The following is a 7,189-nucleotide window of genomic DNA, read 5'->3' on the forward strand; positions in this document are numbered from 1 at the left end:
CTAGTCGGCTTCACACTCTTTATATTTTTATTATATATATATATATATATATATATATATATATATATATATATATATATATATATATATATATATATAAAATAAATGCAAATTAATTTCATATTTAAATTTTTAATCAACTTTTCAGAAATAAAAATATGCATGCAGAATTGGGGGAAAAAAATAGATTTTTTTCTTTTAATATTTTTGTGTGATTAGGATTTAGTTTCTAAACATTGTATTCCCCAGATGACTCTAGTAGCAAACAAACAGTTATGAAAACATTTCAAAGAAATTAATTCTTGCCTCTAACTGGGATATTAGCACAAATGTGTGTTTATCTCCGAGCAGTGCATTCTCCTTTCATCTCTGATTCTGGTTGCTCGGCTAATCCCCGGTCTGCCGTACCATCACACACACAAACTGCAGCATCACTGAAAACTAAAAATTGCACAAGTATCAGAGGAAGGAAAAAAAATCAATTCTAGCAAGTGTTTAGGTTTCTGGTTTCTCATATTTCATCTTTTTTTTTTTATGAAGCTAAAATAAAAAAAAGTTGTCAGTGTGTGGATTGCGTATTAAAATTTCAGAGTATAAAAGACGAGGTAAAGACGAAGCACAGTAAAATAAAAAATCTACTTTAAGGTTATTTCTCTTGATTTGTATTTAAGTTTTAAACACTATCAGGTCAGAGATGTGGAGACGGGATGAAAAACGTGATTTGATTTGGAAAAATTCCAAATACCATCAGACCCTACAGCTCTTATGCTTTACATTATCCATGTTTGAATGTTTATGCATTACACATTTAATGTAATCGTTGTCATGGCAGACAAGTGGCAGGTTATGCCAACCACAGTGGGTAAGCAAGACATTATCACAGTATGATGAGCAAAAAGAGCACAACATGATCCAATTGCTTTTACTTAAATCAGAAAAGCAACAACTATTTCCATTCATGCAAATATCAGATGGTATTTTATATTTATACATAGAAAATAAAATAAACTGCTAAATTTAGCTGTAGTCTTGAAGTGTTTATTGAGCAGCATTTTGACATTCTGCTCTCTGAGAGCAGAGTTAGTTTAATTAGTCAGGCTATCCAAGTCGGTTGCTAATCTGCAGCCGTCTCCTTAAAGGGCCAGTGTTATGTAAAATTGAAATGTTCGACATGGAAAGGCATTTTTATAACATGCTGAAGGCAGAGCTTCTTAAAGACACTGGTCAATTTCAAAATGTCAAATTATAAAGTTGAATTTCTTTGAAGTTATGAATTATATTTAGCATTTTTTAACAACTAAATGCAAGATAGTTACTTAAATGTGCTACAAAATAGCACTATGTGCCTGGAAAATACACAGTACTGCCCCTTTAACTAGTGCTAGTAGCGTCAGTGATGGGTCATGCTTCATTAGTTTCCAAATTGTGATTGTTGGGAGGTTTTTTTCTTCAAACCAGCCAAATTTAAATTTCTAAGAATAAAGCCCAGCTGCTGTTTTTTTTTTTTTTTTATGTACAGGAACAAGTTGGGGAGGGGCAGTTCTAGGTCACTCTGCAGCATACAGCCAAAGGAAACCAAAGATAACTTGGAGGTTCCTATGGCTTCATATTGGAAGGACTTTAAGTTACAGGAACTCTGAAGACAAATTTTAGAACATTTTGTACGACCCGCCCTGCCTAAACAACACAATATAGTTCGATTTATTTTATATTACAGCCAATGTGTCTCAACTCAAACACATTAACGTCACTTTATTTGTCTTTACAGACCTGTAACGCAATTGTATTAAAAGTTTGTTCAGGCTTCAGGAACTCTGAAGTCAATTCTGACTGAACTTATCCGATAAAATGCTCCATCTCCATCCTGTTCTTTCAAAAAATCAAAACTAAGGAACTCTACAAAAAGCTTGTTCAACAACACACATTTCTAGGAAAATGTCAGACTACACCAATTTACAGAAACATTTCATGTTTTGGGGAGGTTTTTGCATGATTACCAATGATGCATCACTTGTACAAAAAGACTTCCATTCATATACGTGACTTGTGTGACAACTCTAGGCCCTTCAGGGGCTCCTGTTGGATTGGATGCGTTGAACACCTGCTTATTTTACTAATGCCTTGGGCCGGTTGTCACTCAGGTTTCGGTGACTGAAACCTCAAACGGACACAAAAGCGGCGGCGGTTTGAGCGACGGCCCTAATGTGACGGCTCTGGGAGCGGTGGCATGTGAGGGACAGGCGTGGCACACCGGAGGAACAGCGGGGCCCGCGGGTGGATCCCTGATCGGCGCCAGGAAACTGGCTCAGCGCCCCGGACTCGTCTTCTCCCCCTCTCAGCTGGCCTGGTTTCACCCATCTCTTTCCGTCGGCTTCAATCAAAACGTACGAACGAGTTTATTACGGCATTGTCGAGCCGAGGCTCCCTGCTGTGACGCGTCGCCTCCCAGTGAACTGTTCTCATTCCTGCCGTCATCAGAAGATTCTTTGCCGATCGTTTCCACTCCATCCTCTTGACCTGTGACCAGGGGTGGGCATTAATCGTACCGTTTATGATTTATCGTAATAAACTTCTTATCATAAGGATTCTGATTTGTCGTTGTCACAATAAAGTCCAATTAAGATGTTAAAAAAAATAATAACTTCTCAGGATTTATAGTTTAATTTTTTTTATACTGTTCAATTAAAGCATCAATAAATACAAATACATTTTATGATGCAGTTACTGTGAGCTGCTTAGTCATATAAATCACATTTCTTCTCTTAAACAGGAATGTTTTCGAAGGCAGTATTTGTGTTTTTGGGGCTACTGGTCAGATGGTTGCCTAAAAAAGATCTAATAAATGATTATTGTTAGTTTTACTGTTATAACAATAGTACCGCAAAATATTGTGACAAATCTTTAAACCCATATCGCCCATCCATATCTGTAACTCATCTGAGTTAAAAAAAAAAATAATTAAAAACTTAGGAGCTATTATTAAATAACACTGAATTGCATATTTAAATTTCTGAGTTTTGACTCATACTTCAGAAGACACGAAACGTGTGTAAGTATTGGCATTTTGATAAAACACGACTTAAATTAACAGTAGAAATGATTTGAATTTGATCATCAGATGTTAGCGTGTAGGTGGGCTGCAGAACTTTTCACAGTAAACTTGAAACGGAGACGCTGCTCGCCGAGCCGTAAATCAAATCAAAGCGAGATAAATCAGGCTGTGGGCGCTTTAACGTCATTCTATGAAATATAAATTTTTTTTTTTTTTTTTTTGAGAAATGGGAAAAAACAACAACCTAGAACCCTGTAAAAGTGTTATTTTCTCTCCCCATCAACACCCTAATGCACACATGCAAATATTATGCTAATGGTATGTTAATTGGTGGAGTAGCTGCAAAGCAGCCCTGCTGTTCAAATGACTGGTGAGAAAATAGGTGGGGTCAGTCGCAAGCTGTAAAAGCAGCTCCAACACAAATAAACAAAACCCTCGGGGATTAACAGAACAAGGGCCAGTGATAAACGGATGAGAAGGGAGAGCGGGAATACAACAGGCTGCGAGTGAGGGGAAGGGGGAAGAAAAGAAAAAGAGCTCAGGGATATGGAAATACCGCCGAGCAGAGCGACCAGGGTTAGAAAGAGGAGAAAGGGCTTTAGAAGATTAGAGAGTGAAAAAGTACAAAAAAAAATTGCAGGAACGAGGGCTGGAGGTTGTTCAGCAAGAAGAGAAATCAAGCAGCGCTAAAAGAAATGAAAAAGTTAAAGAACAGACAGGAACCTGTTAGTTAATGGCTGAAAAATGAAAAGGGAATAAAGTCCTTGCCTACTTTAGCAATCTGAATGATTTGCTGCACTGGAAGCAACAGCAACAGCTCATTTATTTGAATATGAAGCTAACCTGCTGAATCAGAAAACTAAGTTACAGATCAGATCTAATATTCACTCTAAATGGGACTTTAGTGTTTATTTTAAAGAATCTACAGTTGTGTAAGTATTGCCAACAATTTCTTCCATAAAACATACAACTGCCTAGTCAAGTTATTAAATTTAGTTACAACTTTAACATATATTAACACAAAAACATGGTGGTGAAGTGCCTTCCTACCACCGGGTTTAGCAGGCTTTCTGTGGAAAACCCTGTCATAGCAATGCACCAGTTTGGGTTAATCTTTCAAAATTCCACTAAAATGAACGGAAGTAAAGAAGTTAAAACTCTGAAGAGGTGTAAATACTTTTGGAAGGAACTGTAATTGTAAATCTTCCAGCTGAGAGGGACGTGAACGTGGAGCTGTTTGGGTGTTTTTGTGCGACGCGCTGGTGCAGCGGGGGTGACTGGGAGAACGCAGCTAACATGCATTAATGTTCAGCTGGTGACACTGCCCCCACAGGTGCGCTTCATTGAGTGCAATGTGCCCGACCCGACGGAAACCGTCGTAAAATGCTTCGTCGTTTAACTTATGGCTTCATTATGTAAATGCATCCACTTTCCCCGAGCTTTACCGTATTCTCATTCACTCACACTAAAAGCAGAAGACCCTCCTGTTGGATTTCCTGTATTGTTCCTGGTAGCATAAGGGAATGAGATCACCTGTGCTGTGAGCAGACATCCTTCTAATTTCTTAACTCTCATGCCTAGTGTTTACAGTCTCACAATTGTTACACTCTGGCTTAGACGGTTTATTTATTTATTTTTTTTTATTTATTTACAGCATCTGTTTTATCGGCCTGAATGTTGTGGTTTCCCCTCGTCTCCACGGTAATATTGGTGCTAGAAAAAACATTTAAAATGACCGTTTGTGTTTTCACAAATAGACTAGGAACGCAACATTACCAAGCATTGCCACACTCACACTTTCAATTAGTTTCTTAAGTTGGTATGGTTGTTATGTAGCTGTGTTGCTACCAGCAGGGAGATCAATATTAACTTTAAAATTCTGAGAAAAATTGCTACAGAGGTGGAAATCTTAAGATTTAGCAGTATTTGCAGATTTCCCTATTGAGATTTTTCTATCAAAGCAACCTCAAAACTATTTGAAAATCTGGATATTTCTTTGCAGAACAGATTCAAAGAATTAGAAAGCAAATGTAGCTTGAGAGAATACCGGGAACTCTTAGCCAACTTTAGTGCTCCTTTTGGGATTTCCCCTATTGAATTGGATTTCCCCAGTAGATTTTGAACCGGGCCAATCAGCGAACAGAAGGAGAAGTTTCTGCGAAGTAGAAGTTGTAATCTACCTGTAGTTTTACCGATTGAAGTAAACGAAGCCTTTAAGTCCATGCTGGCCACACCTGACCACAACCACAGCATTAAAACTCTGCTTAGTCTAAGCTGAACTAGACAGGAAAACTAAACTAGTACTTTAACATACTATGCTTAAAATGAAACAAAACACTATGCTTTTAACGTTGTAAAGTTATTGAATAAAGTTCCAAAACATGCAAGTATTTGTTTTATCTCTTTAAAGATTTTTCAGTCATCAACAATTGTTAGTTCATTAAAAAAATATCAGTCTGAAATTAGTAGAATAAACTCATAAAAATCAGAGTAATTACTATACACAAGAACAAGGATATAAAGTATGCTTATCAATTTTATCAACACTTTCATTGCTTTAAGTCTTGTGTTTTCTTCCAGGAATTAAACTCCACCATCACAAAATATAATTGTTTGGAGTATTGAGAGTTGTAAAGCACCACTAATAGAGCGCCGGACCCTGTAGTTATCCAATGAATCTGTAGGGGGGGCTCTGTAGCTCCAGGCCTCCAGTTCCTCTGGTCTTCCCGGACTGTGGTGTAATGTGGAAGAGCTCAGCAGGCCCTGGCAGCGACAGCCAGTGTGTTTGGAAACTGTTGGTGTCCGCTCCATGCCAACCAGCCACAAGATGTACACCCCCCTCACCCCCCACCCCCAAAGCCTTTCTCAACTCCCCTCCGCTCTCCCCCCCCATCTCTCTACAAAACATCCCCTCTGGAGCCCCAATGGCTGCCAACTTCCAGACAGCCCACCGCTGACCCCTTCAGGCCAGGAAACTGTCGTCCGGCCAAAGAGTTAAGGACCCCAGGGCCCTCGATTTTCCCGTCAGTACACGAAGAGCTCTGTCTGTGTTAGTTTCTCGCTCTGGCCTGGGAGGAAAGGGTGGGAGAGAGCTCGGGTTTGCATTTTTAATTTGAGCGCCTCGTCACTTCTCTTTGCTCCAAGATTAAAAAGCCCACTTATTCCTCCACGGTTTGTTGTTTTGGACATGACAAGATCCACCTCCCTCCCTCTTCCCTCCAGCAGACAGCCATGTAACCTGACAGCTGACTTTGAATCATAGATATAGCTGATTTTGTTGCTTCTTTTCATCTTTTAGTTTTTGAAAATGTTGAAGGTTTTGGGGTAAAAAAAACCCCAACAAAATATAAGTTCTGGTTTTCATCCTCGTCGTGGTCTGGTCTCATTAGATGCGTTTCCATTACAAATATGCACAAATCTGTGACGATTAAAAAGAAACACGCAATTTTGTAAATGTGGTGTTCCATTAAAAAAGAATTAAAATAATAAGTGTGTCCATGCAGTAAGTCATTAAAAAGCATGCCTCCTACCACTTCCTGTCGTCTTCTTCATTTCTGCCTGTAGTAACATCCGATTGTTGATCACATGATTAATGTGATTCAAAAAGTGTTCCCACTGCAGTTTTGCGAACTACGCTAATTTAGATGCAGCTGAAAATCCAACTGGCGCAAAACCTTTTTATGGAAAAATGTGAGTTGGCGTGTTTCCATTAAGCAAATTTATCATCGTCATTTTCTGCAATTATATGGTCAACAGAAACGCAACTATTGTAACGTATATGGCTGATACGTTTAAAGTTTAAAGTTTGTTTTTTTTCCTAATAAGGACAAAACAAGTGTCATAATGGCTCAGCAAACAGCCATGTATCCTCACAGCCGACTTTGAATCATAAATATAGATTATTTTGTTTGTTCTCTTCATCTTTTAGTTTTTGAAAACCTTTTGGTTTGTGAAAAACCAATAGACAACTTCATGTTTTTGGACAGGTCCTGGTTTGGTCTGATTGTAAAACGACATTGGGTGCACCTGTTAAAGTTTTATTTGTTTTTGTCCCCCCCTCCCCTCTAATTGGGACAAATCGAGGACAATCTGAGCCAAAAGGCAAACAAGAGGGCAAACAGCCAAAAGTAGGGACTT

The sequence above is a fragment of the Poecilia latipinna genome, unplaced genomic scaffold (assembly GCF_001443285.1).
Source record: "Poecilia latipinna isolate Pla-1442-1.1 unplaced genomic scaffold, P_latipinna-1.0 Scaffold46, whole genome shotgun sequence".
In the NCBI taxonomy this organism is placed as follows: Eukaryota; Metazoa; Chordata; class Actinopteri; order Cyprinodontiformes; family Poeciliidae; genus Poecilia; species Poecilia latipinna.